Source organism: Ochotona princeps, chromosome 18 (genome assembly GCF_030435755.1).
Source record: "Ochotona princeps isolate mOchPri1 chromosome 18, mOchPri1.hap1, whole genome shotgun sequence".
In the NCBI taxonomy this organism is placed as follows: Eukaryota; Metazoa; Chordata; class Mammalia; order Lagomorpha; family Ochotonidae; genus Ochotona; species Ochotona princeps.
Window position 1 is genome coordinate 33,010,932 of NC_080849.1, and position 16,096 is coordinate 33,027,027.

Sequence of the window (16,096 nt, forward strand, 5' to 3'; positions counted from 1 at the left end):
AGAGCTCCTTGCTGCCCTCCGTACCTCCTCCACATGTGGCCTTTGTCCTTGGGCTATGCACAAGTATTCCCTAGAGTCAGGCCCCTTTTGCTGAGAGGCCAACAGTCCTTAATTCTTTAGTGTACTTTGCCCCTTCAACAGTCTTATCCTGCTGCCCTCCTAGCCCCTGCATTTCTTGGACTTAAAATTTGCCTGTCTCCTACTCTACCTGCATACTTAAGTTAAGACCTAGATTATTTATAGAAGATCGATAAGCAAACTAATTAAATTCATGTAACTGAAAAGAGTGTGGTCTGCAATCCTAAACTTGTATGCTTGGAGTGAGAACTATGGTCTTTGAGCTTTAGCTTCCTGTAGTATCTGACCCAGAACAGAACAGACATGGTGCAAGTTGCAGTTTCTTAGGATCAAACCTAAGGCCATGGCAGTGTAAGGGCTTCAGAGAAGATGCCTAAATATAAAAATAATTCAAGTATGTAAATAGGAGGTTGCTTAAACATTTAGCTGGCATACAGGGAGGAGTTTGGTAGAATCGGGTCCAGTAATTGTGGTCTAACGGTCCATCTGAGTCATTCTACTCACTAGTCAACTGGAATTCATCAGATTTTTCTGATCCTGACTGAGTTGACTCATACAAACTATAGTACGTTTCTTCTTAGATTCAATGCCCCATGGAATTAATCAAACTTGAGTTTTGTCTTCTGCAATCAGTTTGATGGCTGCTTTCTGTTTATGGATGCCTCCATGCCCTCAGCAAATCTGAAAGCCTCAGCTTTTGCTGTCGCATGCTGCCTTGATTGAGCCAGGAAGAGCAGCTCTCTGAAAGGAGGATTTTAAGCTTAAGTCTTGGTCACCTGTGCTTACAAAATCCCTGATTATCTTTTTCTGCTTTTCAGGAGGCAACAGAAGAGCCTATGGGATAAGGAATCATACACTACCAACTGCAAAGTCTTGAACTCACTATAAAAATGCTTGCTAAAGTTTACTGTTACTTCCAATTTTTTGTTTTTCTTATTTAACATTTTATAACCCGTTAGCAATGTGTTTTAAGACATACAAAATGGGGCCCAGAAGTTGCCAGTTGCTTGCCCTAAGTGGGGAGTGTTTCCATGTAATGCTGTTTTTTAGTGGTATCTACTAAATGCTTCAGTCTCTCCTTCCAAGTGCGTGAGAGGGTTGCATTTCCTAAAGGCCTTGTTGCTGAAGTCATGTGACTGGTTTTAGCCCATGAGTTGAAAACAAAAGCAACATGTGTCAGTTTCATCACTGTCAACTGAAACTCTTCAGAGTTCAGTTGTCCTTTTTGCTGTCCTACTAGTCTGAGTTCTCCAGAGAAACAGAATGAACTATTATAAAAATTAATGCATTTCACATGATAAAGGAATAAGAGAATGAAGAAAATAGAGATATTTGCTTGATATATGCAAATATATTCACAACAATACAAAAAGAGCTATTCAAGAAAACTACAGTGCCTATGGTCAGGATTATGTTATAGTGAGTGAAATAATAATTGCCTGGAATACTGGAATATTACATGGGTGCTGGTCCCAGGTCCCAGTCCTGGCTGCCCCATTTTTAATCTAGCTCCCTGCTAATGTGCCTGAGAAAGCAATCAAGGACGGCTCAAACCCTTGTGCTTGTGTAACCACGTGGGAGACCCGGAAGAAGCTCCTGATTCCTGACTTCAGTCTTAGCCCAACACTGGCCATTGAAGGGAGTGAAGCAGTGAGTGGAAGATCTCTCTCCGTTACTCCCTCTCTCTATAACTTTTCCCTTCAGGTAAATAAGTCTTAAAAAAGCAACATTGCAATTCTTATTTTCGTTAAGTAGCTGGCATGCATAACTATCTTCTTCCTCTATGGCCTATTGCCACAACTTATCCCCTACTTTATAAAGGCCATTTTAACACATCCTACATTGTTGGACCTCTATTACTTTCACTAAGGTAGAAGGATCCTGAAATTTTTTTTGTATTTTATACCCTGTTATGCACAAATATTTTATTAATATCTCTTGAGTAGTTACTACCTCTTGTTCATGAGGTCCAGTCAGTGTAATATCCTTAATGTAATGAGCCAGTGTAGTATTTTTGTGGAAGGGAAAAGCTATCAAGATCCCTTGTGTGTCAAAGTATGACATGGTTGGAGAGTTGATCCTACTCCTCAGGTAAGACAAGGTGCACTCTGACCTTGTTAATTGAAAGCAAACTGGTTATAGTGAATCTCATTGATAGATATGGAGAAAAAGACATTAGAACAATAGCTGAATGATGTCACATCTGGTACAATAATTACAATCAAAATCACCACTTTGCTAAATTCATGGTGATCCACTGTTATTTTCTAAGTTCCAGTCATGAAGGGCACAAAAGAAAATGGGTGAATTGAATCGAGATGTGGTAGAAATCACCACTTGCATAGTTGAGGTTCTTCAGCAAAACAGACTAATATGGTATGTGTATCTATTGGTTCATATGATTATGAAGGCTGAAAAACTGTATGGTCTGCCATCTGTGAGCTGGAGACCTAGTGAAGCTGGTGGTGTAGCTGTGGTCCTAACCCGAATGGCTGAAAATACAAGTGTCAGTGGTGGTATATATTCCAGTGTAAAGGCTTGAGCACTGGGAGCATCAATACAACTGTTTGAGTTTCAATATAAAGGCTGAAAAGACTCTTGTGCCAGCTAACCAGTCAGGCACAATGATTTTTCAGCTTCTCTTTTTACTCTGTCTAGCCTCCCAACAGATTGTTCTCCCCAGTGTAGACATTACCAAATCAATGTTAACCAGTGTACCAATTTGGATGCTAATCTCCTCTGGAAACATCCTCATAGATGCATTTGGAATCATGTTTAATGAAATATTTGACATCTCATGCCTTCCTCCAGTTGACTCATAAAATTATCACACCACTCCTTTCAAATCCTTGATGATAGCACTAGCCTCTGCAATTCTTCCAGGAATATTGTGCTCGTTTGATTTATTATTTCCTACTAGAGATAGTCTGAGCAGCTTCTGCTTTGTATTTATCATTGTTAACAGCTCTTGTTCTACAAGTCATGGAACCAATGTGGGGATTCTGCCAGACACTGAGTTATGCATTCCAGAACTGGGAAGAGGCCCCAGGAGGGGCTCAGGGTCCCACTGGATTCACTGTGAGATGGGTGTGAGCCAAAACTCCATTGATCACTTGTACTCCATAAGCCCCTACTCTGACTGGAAGGCCACAGTGACATTTTGGGTCTTTCTGAATCAGTGTTAATTCAGAGCCAGTGTCTAGTAGTTCTCTAATGTCCTATTTTTCAAAGCACCACTGCTCTGATAAAAGACCATAGATTCTTTGGGGAATTCTAGGACAGAAAGTAAATTTTCATTTTGGGTAGTTGCAAGTAGATCCTTGCTTTAGAGTGTCTGGCCTCCTCTTTTCATGGGTTCTGTGTCTCTCCGTGGCCTAAGGTCTAGGAACTGATTGAGTGCTCATGACTGTTCATGGCTTGAAGTAGACCTCTGTGCAATTCATTCAGAACTTTTCTGCTTATACGAATTAAATAAGAACTCAGTGGGTACTTCATATATTTGGCATCTATAAATATGCCATGTTTAGCTAGTCACCACCATAGATCTAAGCAAATCAGTCTATCATGATTAGATGCTTGGTTCCACTGTCTGCTGGAATAATCACACTCCAAATGCCCTTGTAGGTTGACTGCTGTCCCTAGGCCATTGCTAAACAGGATCCAATTCCTCTCGTTGTAGCTAGGATTCCCAATTCAGTGTCTACCAGTTTCTACTATAAGTTCTCACTTCCAGAGAAATGATCACAGAGCTCTTCAAGCTTGTCAGAACTCCCCTTTACAAATTTAATTTTTGCAGTAATGGTGAAAGACATGTTTTCTGAATAGGTCTCGAGGGACACATCTACTTTAATATCCCAATCTCCCTAAACATTTGAATCTTCCATCTACATTAAAACAAGGTAGCTCTACCATTTCTACTCTTCTCTCTGTTGGATACGTTCTGGCCCAAGGTTCAGCCAACCAACCAAACCAACTGTTACAGTCCTTCCTACCTCCCTGAGCTGCAACATTAAATGTAGAATCTCTACCCAATAGGCTACTATCAATAAATTTGGCTGGAGCCATTTCAATATTTTCCTTTGACTACTGTCCTACATTCATATAAATATCCATGAGCACACATGTATCTCAGATTTTTTGTAGTTTTTAAAACTGAAATAGTTCTTTTGGAGTATATCACATCTCACAGGTCAAATTTTGGACCTCATGCTTAGAGTTCTGCTGGGACTTGACTTACAGATTGAGAAGCAAAAAGAGTCAGTGAGGTTGAGGATAATTGTTGGGAACACCCTCGTCGCCACGTACCCCGAGCCGAGCGGAGGGACTAGGGTTGCAACGCAGACAACGCAGAGAGACAAGACAAGGCAACACGCAGTACACCGAATGCCGATCGATGACAGATTGATCTTTATTGCAACTCCAGACTTTCTTTTATACTCTGCTTAGCTCCTCCCAGTAGTGGCCACCCTAAATCCCTTCAGTTCCTCCCAGTGTTTATCCAATCCTCTAGTGGCCACCCTAAATCCCTTGAGTTTTATCCAATCCCTTGGCAGATAACTTGACAATAGGAAGCAGGAACTTGCGGTTAAGCCAGTGGCTATATGTATCAGGCCAAAATTACCAATCCTGTTATGCTCTGAGAAACAAGCTAAGCTGTGGAGTTAATCCTTGGGAGACCGGGGCCTGCATGTCCCCCTTTTTTTGTTTTTTTAATGGACGCCTGTCTTAGGTTGTCTAGCAGTCAGTTGACGCCTTACCCGTCATGGGGAGCCCCACCTGGGGAATCCCTGTCTTAGGTTGGTCATCAGCGCTGCCAGATCTTACCCGTCTCTGGCTGCCCATCACACCATGTTCAGCCAAACTTGAGCGCTAGGATTTTCCACAGCTAAATCCATCATGGTTTGTCAAATAATGACCTGCTCCCAGGCTTGTTGCCTGCATAGGCGGCAAAGAAGACTAAACAGTACTGCAATCATGGCTATGACCATCAGCCTCATGGCCAAGATTCCGCTTTGTTCCTAAAACATCCATGCTGCCAGTTAAATGCCATTTAACAGGGGTAACACATATATGATGGTAAATCGGGGAGCAGCTGGAGATCTGCGTTTCCCATGGGCAGGATATCAGGAAGTTGCACCACTGCTGTCAGGGTCTCCTATCCTGCAAGAACATCATTAGGAGTGGGATCATGTTGAGTTGGAGCCAAGGAGATTTGTCGTGTAAGTCTCTCGGGAACCCATCTAGGTGTTTCTTCATCCTGGGGAAAAACACAAACAGAGCCTCGCCCCCACGTTAGTACTGGATCTGGTCCTCGCCATTTATTTGTGGCCAGATCTTTCCATTTTACTTGGCCTTTATTCTCATTAGAAGGGCGAAGCCAATGGCGCTCTGCAGGAGCTACATCATTAGTGACAGTTAAAAAATTTAACACATAGATGGCAGATGCCAGTAAGGAATGGGGTGAGCTGCAATGCTCAGCCACATCCCCCTTCTTTATTTTTTCTAAATAAACTTTAAGGGTGCGGTTAGCACGTTCAACAATGGCTTGACCCTGAGGATTATAAGGGATGCCTGTTTTGTAAAATATCAGCCTCTAATTTTTAACCCTGTCACAGACCTTGAAGATGTCTGCCCAAACCTTTTCCAGGAAAGTATCCCTGTCTATTAAGCATATTTGGCACAGGCTGAGAGGTTAATACAACATTCATGGCACTCAACAAATCTCGTCCCCACAGGTTGATAGGAATATGTGGTAAGACATACGGCTGGAAAACTCCTGAATGCCCCTCTTGATCCTTCCACCTTAACATCCTGGCACTTTTCTGTGGCTGAGAAGTTCCTATCCCTTGGAGAACGGTTGGGGTGGCCTCTAATGGCCAGGAACTTGGCCACTGTGCCTGGGATATAACTGTACTGTCAGCCCCGGTATCAAGTAAACCTGTGAATTTTCTCCCTTCTATCTCTAACTGTAAGGTGGGTCGGGTTTGCATGTCGGAGACCCAACATGCCAAGGGGCCAGAATGTCCAAATCCTCCTTGTCTATCTCTCTTAAGAATGGGGTTGTCAGTTGGAACCTTGGGGATCAAGATCAGCTGGGCAAATCTAGCTCCAGGTGGAATGATTATAGTGCCTTTGGCTGATTCTGCCATGACTTCTATTTCTGCTGGAGTATCCTCATCTATCACTCCTGGGAGTACTCTGATTCCATGCATAGTAGCACTACTTCTTCCTAGGATCAGGCCCAAGGTATTCTTAGGTAAGGGGCCCCTGACTCCTGTTTTTATCCGTTGGGGTCCCAGGAGCGGGGTCAATACCTCTCCAGAGGTGGCACAGAGGTCCAGTCCTGCGCTACCTGGTGTTGCTCTGAGGAGGGTTGAAATGTCGGTGCTCCTCGCCGTGGGAGAGGGACTCTGGAAGGAGTCTGCGCTGTTCCGGAAGTTACAGGTGTCTGCTGGGCTCCGTACACCTGAGGTTGGGGGGCCCGGAGCGGGCCCCTGACCCCGTTTCCCGATAGGGGATTGCCTTGGGCATCATATCTGGACCTACAATCACTGCTCCAATGATAGCCTTTATGGCATCTTGGACAAAGATCTGGGGCCTGCAAGGATTGTGGGGGTGATCTTCCTTGTCGCAGAATTTTGGGGCACTGTTTTTTAAAATGTCCAGGCTGTCCACATCTGAAACAGGTTTTGGGAGGCGCCCTAGGGTGGGGCTGAGGGTGTTGAACAGCGGCTGCTATCACTTGCCCAAGGGCATGGGTGGAGTCAATATGTCTGCAGATTTTGAGATAATCATGCAGGGACTTATCTCTGTGGAACCTGAGAGCATCCTGACAATATTTATTAGCATTCTCAAAGGCTATATGCTTAATTACTGGCATTGCTGGTTCCACATTACCAAAGATCTTAGTAGCAACCTGCATAACACGGTCCACAAATTCTTGAAAAGGTTCTGTAGGGCCTTGCAAGACCTTGGAAAGCTGGTCTCCTGTATTAGCATTAGGCAAGGCCTTCCAGGCTCCAAGGGCTGCATTTGCTATCTGTGCATAAACTCCTAGGTCATAATTAACTTGTTGTTGGATGCCCTCAAAAGGTCCAGTGCCAGTAAGCATTTCAAGGCTTCGATCTGCGTGTCCCCCAGCCGCGTTCTGCTCAGCAAAAAATCTGCACCTATCTTGAAAATCCCCTTTCCATAGGAGAAAGTCACCACCATCGAGAGCAGAGCGGCACAATTGCATCCAATCACTAGGAGTAAGATTCAAACTCAAAAAGGATTCTATGAGTGCAAGAGTAAAGGGTGCCTGGGCACCATAATCTTTAACAGCCTGCTTTACATTTTTGAGGTCTTTAAATTGAAGGGGCTGATGCTCCCGGCGAGGGGGACCTCCTCGAACTGGGACCTCTATTACAGGGAAGCATCGAACCCCACCCACCGGCTGATCAGTGAGGCCGTCACTCCATGGCCGCGTGGGGTAATTATTGGGTGAATGGCCCACGGCTTCCTCCTCAGGAGGAGCGGTAGGGGTCACAAAATTAGGGGCATATGGTGGTGGTCTTGAACTGGACAATTTGCCAGAGGAACGTGCACCTATTCCTGCTTTCTTTAACTTTCTTTTAATGTCCCTAATTTCCCGCTTTAAGAAAATCTTCTCTTTATCCTTAATTTTCCGCTTTAAGAAAACCTCCTCATCTCGTTTTTCCTCACTCTCTTCCGAGGAAGAGGCCTCGTTCTCATCTGAAGAAGAGGCTTCATTCTCCTCTAAAGAAGAGACCTCACTCTCCTCTAAAGAAGAGGTCTCACTCGGGGTGGTTTCACTCGAGGCCACCTCGTTCCAGGCTTCCAAGGACCGTAGAACTTCCCACCTCTGGATTCCTTCAAAAGTAGTCTGTACTTCTCTTAACTGTCTCTCAACTTTCACTTTATCAGTAAATAATGAATCACGGACTAAGCGCCACAAAGAAAAGTTAACAATGGGGAAATTATCTGGGTCTTTTTGTAAACAGGATTGTAAATTGGCCTTAACCTGTTCCCAATCGGGAATACTCAAGTTGCCTGAAACAATAAACCAAGGACTGCTAGATTGAATGGCTTTAACAAAATTTCTAATCATTTTAAATTTAACTGGCATCCCCAGTTGACGTAGAAGTTCTTCAAGCTCGGTGGCCAATTTATCCCGTGAGAAGGCAGAACCCATTTTATCGTCCTTTTCAACGGATAAATTAAACACCAAGACCTAACTATACTTCAAAATAAATCTAAAACCTGACTATACTTCAAAATAAATCGAAAACTTAAAAAATAAATCCAAAACCTAGTTGTATTTCAAAATAAGTCTAAAACCTAACTGTATTTCAAAATAAAACTAAAACCTAACTATATTTCAAAATGAAACTCCCTCTCCTACCAGTTTAGGAGAGACTTACAATACGTCCCACTTACCTGAATCAGCTGGCCAGGCTCCCGGGACGACCCTTCGTCGTATCCTCTCTTTCTCAATCTCGGTGGGAACCTCCAGATGTTGGGAACACCCTCGTCGCCACGTACCCCGAGCCGAGCGGAGGGACTAGGGTTGCAACGCAGACAACGCAGAGAGACAAGACAAGGCAACACGCAGTACACCGAATGCCGATCGATGACAGATTGATCTTTATTGCAACTCCAGACTTTCTTTTATACTCTGCTTAGCTCCTCCCAGTAGTGGCCACCCTAAATCCCTTCAGTTCCTCCCAGTGTTTATCCAATCCTCTAGTGGCCACCCTAAATCCCTTGAGTTTTATCCAATCCCTTGGCAGATAACTTGACAATAGGAAGCAGGAACTTGCGGTTAAGCCAGTGGCTATATGTATCAGGCCAAAATTACCAATCCTGTTATGCTCTGAGAAACAAGCTAAGCTGTGGAGTTAATCCTTGGGAGACCGGGGCCTGCAGATAATCAGGATTGTCTTGCATGGAACTTAATTCTGTTGAGGATGGGAAGGTCACTTCCATTGGGAGTGAGGAGGTCTCTTCTCTGGCAAGAAGATGCAGCAGAGTTTAATGGCTCAGTGTCTCCAGCTTCATTAGAATCTTCCCGTAAGACCCCATTCTTAAGTATAGGATCTCATTCTTTCTCAATCAATGCTCTCACTTTCACAGTAGCTACTCTGTGAGGATGGGAGTTGAATTTGCACGTAATTCAGCAAGTCACAGTATGGGATTCTTCATTTGATTTTCAGCAATCTCAGTCCCATGACTACATAAGAGTCTCTGTCAGGGCTCATCTGGGTTTTCAGATCTTTTATATGATCCTTGACCTGGGAGTTCAAAAACTAAGCTCATCCTTTTGTTACTCTGTTCAGCAGCATTAGAAACAATCATCCAACCTAATGATTCATTAGTTTTCCAAAAATATTTGGAAGTATCATGTACATAGTTACTCAACTTCTTGCTTCTTGTGATGGATGAGGAATAGCCATACTTTCTGTATTTGTAGCACGTTTTCTGTATCTCTATTACGAGATCACTCTGGTTTGTTAGTGGTCCGTTAGTGCTCTCTTTGCTTCTGGGACTGGAGTCATTAGTGTGTTTAAATGCAATCAAATTAGCTAATTTAAAAAAAAAAAAGAACGAATTCAGAAAACTTTTCCTTAAAATTCTGCTTTTTAAGGGTCATTCTCATTACCAAATCATCTGTCTCCATTTTCTGGAGAAATAGGACCAAATGCATTATATATGTATAATGTAAAATATATACTCAAATCAGAAGGCATATTTTAAAGAATTGACTCCTGAAGTTATGGACCTTAAAAAATCATAAGATCAAGTTGTTAAAGCTGATGGAATAGTTCTGGTCTGAGTCTGTAGGACTAAGGTTAAAGAGAGACCTGAGCCAGAGGCTGAGGGTAGGACATGACTGATATCTTAGCTCAGAAACAGTGAGAGAGTGAGAATTTTCCTTTACTCAGATTTTGTTCTATTCAGTAAATTTCATGAGTGCATCCACATTGAGAATGGCAATTGGTTAGGGAAATTCTACCAACTCAAATGCTAATCTTTTCTAGCAATACCTCACAGATACACCCAGAATACCATAAAACAAATATCTGGGCATTCCTGCCCCATTCAATTCCTTAAAAAATTAACCATTGCAACTACAATAACGGTTAAAACTGTAGACTTGATGGATTAATCGGCTGATGTCCCACTGATGATAACAAAGAGCAGACCTCCAAGCTGACTTACAAAAGCTATGTAGCCTGGGCAGGAAATCAATCTTTATGTTTTTTTTAAAAAAGATTTATTTATTTTTATTGCAAAGTCAAATATACACAGAGGAGGAGAGACAGAGAAGAAGATCTTCCATCTGATGATTCACTCCCCAAGTGACTCCAATGGTCAGAGCTGTGTTGATCTGAAACCAGGAGCCAGGAGCTCTTCCAGGTCTGCCATGCAGGTGCAGGGTCCCAAGGCTTTGGGCCGTCCTCTTTGACTGCTTTCCCAGGCCAGAAGCAGGGAGCTGGATGGGAAGTAGGACCACCAGGATTAGAACCGGCACCCATATGGGATTCGGGCATGTTTAAGTTGAGGACTTAAGCCGTTAGGCCAATACGCTGGGCCCAATCTTTATGTTTTTACCAACTGATACTTTCAGTTTTTTGTTGCTGCAGGACAAATTAATATCCTCAATGAGATAGGCAGATCTTTGGGTTATTAAAAAACTCAAGAAGGAAAAACCACCTGTGGGATACATAAGAAAGATATTATTATCTTCTTTCATATATCATTACTAATCCAAGGACCCACAGAATGAAATTCCTAACCATGTGTCTTTTCTGGGTTCACACATAAATGCCTGACCATCCTACTTCATGTATTCATTTAGAAGCTTCAAAAAGTACTTCAAAATCAAATGTGAGCTGGACTTGTGTATACTGTCCAAGCATGGACTGTCTCCACGTTATGTCATCCCCTAGCACTAGCACTTTCTCTTTTGTGAAAATCAGCATCATCATGTGCTTCTCCCTTTAGGAGGGTTTCATTATCATATCACCAACGCCTGATGATTCTGTCTCTGGAAAATCATTTGTTCTGCTTATCTTCTCCATCTTCACTGACTACATTCTGATGTCAGCCATCTGGACCTGTCGTTTAGATGACTGCAATGGCTTCCAATTTCACCATCTCTTCTGTGACCTTGAAATAGATATTGCATAGGAACAAGAATGAACTTTAAAAATGTAAATAAGGAGCCTGGAAGGGTAGCCCAGTGGCTAAATTTCTTGCCTTGTATGTGCCTGGATCTCATGTGGGTGCCAATTTGTGTCCTAGCTGCTCTACTTCCCATCTAACTCCCAGTTTGTGGCCTGAGAAAGCAGTAGAGGATGTTCCAATGCCTTGGGACCCTGCACCCTTGTGGGATACCTGGAAGAAGCTCCTGGCTCCTGGCTTTGGATTAGCTCAGCTTCGATCCTTGTGGCTACTTGGGGAGGGTACCAATGGACAGACAATCCTTTATGTGTCTTCTCTCTGTAAATCTTTCTAATAAAAATAAATAAATCTTTATAGAAAATGTAAATAAGCTGTCACCCCCTTTGGATGACTTCCAAGGAATTAATTCTTAGCAAAAATATCCAAGTTTCTACCTATGACCTAGAAGGACACGTGTAGAGTGAATCTTTCTGTTCCTCAGCCTCAACTCTTACCTCTTGGTCTCCTACATACTTAACCATTTCTCAGTTCCTGGAATTAATCAAGGTTTTCTTGGCAGGCATCAGAATCTTTGCTCTTACAATTTCCTCTAATGTTCTCTTCCCTTGGGTATATAAATTTATTTCTCGTATGTTTTAGGTCACAGCTTCGGAGAGTCCTCAGTTTTGCCTTTCAAGCATAGGTTTGTGTGTGCACACAATGGAACACTATTACTAATATTAGTACTATTACTGATTATTAATACCATTATTCAGAGTTAAAAAAGAAAGGCATTCTGCAGTATGTGACAATATGCTCAATGGAAAAATCTTAAGGACATTGTTTTTAGTGAAATAAGTCAGCCACTGAGATGAAAATAGGACAAAATTATACTCACTGAGTATGCAAAATAGTTCAACTCATAGAATCAAAGAATAAGGTGGCAGTTTCCAGGACGAGGAGGAAAGGAGAACCTAATTTCCAAATCAGCAGGTATAAAGTATCAGTCAAAAAGATGAACAAACTCTAGAAATCTGCTGTACAGCATTGTACCTATAGTTAATAATAATGTTTTCTGCACTTGAACAGTTGTTAAGAGGGTGATTATCTTGTTAAGTGTTCTTCGCGTAATAACAATGTATAAGACTCAGTTATTTTTCAATCAGTTCTATTTACCTTTTTCAGAGCACTTACCAACTGCAAATGTTTAGTTCACTTTTGATAAAATATGGGAAGAAACTTCAAAAGGACAAGAATCTTGTCAGTCTTACAGTAATTGTAACCCTGGTGTTCTGTAATAAGAGTTCATAAAAGCCCTTGGTCTGCATTTGAATGAATGAAAAGACTCCTTGTTTCACAAATGAACATAAGACCAATTGAACTTGCCCAAAATGTGCAGATAGCAAATAGCAGGTCTGGGTCTCTGTTCACATTTTCTGACTTAGTTTTTGCTTTTATTTTAAATAATGTAGACGCTCAAGTTGTTACCTCAAATGCAGAAAATGGTAATGTTTTTGGAATCCACTTCTAACCAGAATCTTGTAGACTCTCCCTTCTTTGTTCATTGCAAAAATAGAGCAGCTTTGCAACATCAAGAGTTTGGCAAGTTTTCTCATAGCCCGAATTATAAAATGTTCTGAAACGGTCCTGTACAGATACATACAAGAAAAAAAAATGCCAGATTATTTCCTGAACATAAAATTAACCAATTTGCCTGTATACAGGATAGGAAAGGATGCAAAGCAGCCCATTTAAGTGATTAACCTCTTAGTTAATAAAAGCAATAATTTTGTGTATATAAATAATATAATAAAAGGAACACCTATATCAAAATTATGTAGCCCTCCCCTTCCTCTGCTCATCTCTTTAATTGGTAAATAATTCATCAAACTCTGAATGAATTGTGCTCCCACCTACATTTCTTCTTCCAATTACTATGAAATAGGAAAGCAGGCTTCTTCTCTTGGAAGGCATGAGATAATGAAATTGTGCAGGGCTCTCCTGAGCCTGTGCAAGGCTACGTACAGGACCAAGTCAGCAGTGGTCTTATTGCGTAACTGAGCAATTCTTCCTCTAGTTCTGAAGAATTAAGCTTGTCTTTTTAGTTTGAACTCTTGTACCCAAAGTTCATGTATTTGCCTTTCCACCGGAGCGCCCATAAATACGAACTGTTAGGAATGCGACTTACCATAGGGGGAACAGGCTGTGCAAAAGAGCCAGTTGGCTGAAGACATTCATATGACTTTTGTATCAAATGAGTTGCACAGATTCATTTTCACAATGCTGATGAGCCACAATTCCTGGACACAGAAATGTCCTTTTGTGCTGTAAATTATATAAGATTATTGCCGAAAGTTTCTTCTGGGAGCTATAATTTTTTCCCCTTTGGACTTCTTCATGTGTGGAAAAAATCCTGCATTAGATATAAATTAATATACTCTTGGGCTGATGACCTTTGGTTTTTTGCCTTTTACCTTTAAATTGAAGTAGAATAATGCCCAACATAGTGCAATTTGCCTTTGCAAAACTCTTATATGTATGTCACTGTAATTCCCAAGGATGGTCTTGCTAATAAATCCCATTAAAAAATCCCTTTTTCAAATCGTTTTGGCCCCTCTCATGAGTTCTGTTTAGAATTTTATTGTTATCCATACTCAACAGCATTAGCCTTTGTTGTAGATGGATCACAGAGGTTGTGTACTGAACTTACAATCGCAGTGTTTATACCTGGGGTTTCTTTATTTTCCCTCCAATGCATTAGAGTTTTATGGAAAGAGATAAAACAGTTATTGCCTCCTTTACCACAGCTTTTTGAATAGCCTCTTCAGCTTGAAGTTTATGGATGCTGAAAAATCATCTTAATTTGCAGATTGTTCCAGCACTCTTTTTCGGGCATCCTTGCACTAGTCAAGCAAAGGAAGATATGGGAATGCCAGCAGTAACATTTATGACTAACTCGGTGGGGGAAACTTTTCCTTCTTAGTCAAGACGGAGAGAATTACCCAAGTGAGCCCGGGAAGTGTTGTGAATGAGATTCAGCCATGCGCTTTCATTCTTCTTCATTGTGTCTCTGGTTAATTGAAACATTTAGCATTACCTTTTATCCTATGAGTATTTGAGCTTGAAGCATATGCTTTCTGTTTAAAAAAGAAAAAAAACCTAGTAGTTTGAAGACTAGACCACACAGCTCCTCCCTAAAAATTTACCCTTTTCAAGTAAGTGAGCTATTTGCTGCTGCTTGAAAAACAAGGTTGTGCAATTCCGGTTTTGCTTCTGCTACTTATGGCTGCTCCACAGAGACTGAGATATTTCTGTAGAAATGAACAATGGGAACAGAACCATCCTGGAATTGGATTGACTGGACTTGCTACAGCAAATATGTCTTAATCTTAATTAACCAGCTTTTGACATCTGGATGAGGGGATTGCCGGCTCTGCCACATGAGTGCTATATAATCAGTGTTCTCTGGGTAGCTAGCCTGAGATTCTTCTCTATAGAGTAAATTCTTCCTATCAGACACTGTTACCACCATGTCCCAATCCACTGCAGGGAAACTTTGATCAAGGTCAGGACAAATGGACTTCAGGGATTTTTAGCTGAGAAGGGCAGCTATTTCTCTAGAAGCAACTAGAGAGCTGTTTTTCTTTATGTGGGAAGGGCATTCTCAGAAGAGCAGGGGCGTGTTTGAGGGTACTCTACTGCTAATGTACGGAGCAGGTGCAGACACCTGTCTTGCTAACCTGAGGAGAAACAGCCTTCAGTCCCTTGGGCCCATCCCCAATGTAATAATTAGCAACATTCAGCAAACGATGGGCAAAGAAACACTTTTGTGCACTCAGGGGTTTTTGCTAAGCAAGCTATCTGCCCAGCTGCTTCTTCCTGCCAGTATTCCAGTTTTCTGGGTTTCTTTTCTTCCTTCTGCCTCATCTTGAGAATCTAATGATCTGTTATGCTGGCCCTTTTAAAGCCCTGGTCTCGGTCATTTCAATAGTGGACATCCACAGAAGCAGTGTATGCGAGATTTCTCTCCATTCATTTCTGCCTGTTACATGAAACAAAAACTTCTAAAAGTTTTAAAGGAGTTACCTGCGTTTAAGTTATGACCATGCATACAAACATTATGTCCATATTACAGATGAGAACAGTGAGGACTCTGAAGCATGAGTGATTTGCCTAATGGCATGTGGCAGCTGAGGAGCAGAGTTATAATTGGAATGTACGTGTGTTGGACGCCAAGAGCCATTGCTCAACCAGCCCTTCCTAATATAATCTCCACATGATTAAATAACTTCTTAAACTCATTAAAATTCTCTAATTCACCTATAACCTTTTATGAGGTCAAGTTTAGGTTTACAGGAGAGATGTTATTATTGTTTATCAGATTCACTTCAGGTTAGTCCCCTGAACTCCTTGCACACGGCCAGTTTTAGTTTTAACTGGAACTAAACCAAGACCAATCAAATGTGGTTGATTTTAAGTAATTTTTCTGTCTCTTTCAGTGATGTCTGTGTGTCCATTGTCCTTGGCCTTCCTGTTTTCTGTGATTATGAGAGTTTTTGTGCATTTTCACCTTTGTGACTAGCATCCATTCTGATCTCTTTTTAATCTTCAAAGGTAAGAGGTTTGTTGGGGTAAATGCAGGAAGACACCATGGGAAGAAGATGAGAACACCTTCCATGTGCTAACTCTCTGAAGCCCCTAGATAACTTAGGGAATTATAATTGATTCCCAGATTGCAAGAACCATAGGGCTTAAAAAAACAAAAAGAGGCATGAACCATAGGATAGTAAGACAACTAAAAGAGTTCGCTACTTTCTGTTTCCAAGAAAGGAGCGTTGGGTTTAGGGAAAGA

At 41.7% G+C, this 16,096-nt stretch overlaps 1 long non-coding RNA gene across 1 annotated transcript in view; it reads left to right on the top strand.

Annotated features, from left to right (window-relative positions):
- LOC131482531 (uncharacterized) overlaps positions 1–16,096 on the top strand; it is a 217,579-nt gene that overhangs the window by 126,448 nt on the left and 75,035 nt on the right. The window contains exon 2 of the long non-coding RNA XR_009247069.1: positions 15,744–15,858. This is a non-coding gene — a long non-coding RNA (uncharacterized LOC131482531). The remainder of the gene's footprint in view (positions 1–15,743; positions 15,859–16,096) is intronic.